This window comes from Sinocyclocheilus grahami, unplaced genomic scaffold (genome assembly GCF_001515645.1).
Source record: "Sinocyclocheilus grahami isolate Dianchi unplaced genomic scaffold, SAMN03320097.WGS_v1.1 scaffold4814.1, whole genome shotgun sequence".
Lineage (NCBI taxonomy): Eukaryota > Metazoa > Chordata > Actinopteri > Cypriniformes > Cyprinidae > Sinocyclocheilus > Sinocyclocheilus grahami.
In genome coordinates, this window is record NW_015509678.1 from 4,646 (window position 1) to 5,434 (window position 789).

Genomic DNA, 789 nt, shown 5'->3' on the forward strand with positions numbered 1-789 from the left:
TTTTGTATGAATCTGAATTAGTTTGAACCGAGTTCAAAAGTGATCTGCTCTCTTTTATTCTGTAAGCATGTAACACGTGACGTGGTCTCTTTCTTTGTATGTCACACCCAGAGAACCCTTCAAATGTTTTTTTTATTGTATGAGGTGTTTGTTATCAGTGAAGCCCTTGGTAGCAGCGTTGTATGTTTGTGCTCTCTTTGTATTTGTGGTGGGAAGTTATGACATTGGTGTTCTCCTCGCCGTTGTGTAACCCCTGTGGGCTTTAGGCCAGGCAACTCATGGCCCTTTTTCTTACTAATTCATGTTCACGCACACAAGCATGCAGTGTTACCCATCTGCATTCCAGCCATGTCGCTCTTACTCTGCCTGGCACTGGCATGACATTCTGTGTGTCCATGTGTGTGTGGCTGCAGACAATGAACTGAGTGTTTGAGACCACTCAAAAGGAGATCTGGATGAACAGAATAATCTTGTGCTGGACAGTAAGAGACATTGAGAAGTGAGCGAAATAAAGAGAATGGATTGGGGGATGTCACTCGAGGAATTCTGTCATCATTTATTTACCCTCAATTTGTTCCAAAGCTGTATGAGTTTCTTTCCTCTGTTGATAAAAATAAGAAAAGTTGGTAACCAAGCAGTTAATGGTAGCCATTAGCTTCCATAGTATTTTTTCCATATGGAAGTCGATGGCTACCGTCAACTATTTGGTTACCAACATTCTTCAAAATATCATCTTTTGTGATCAACAGAGGAAATAAACAGGAAATATTTCTGCATTATAATCCAATT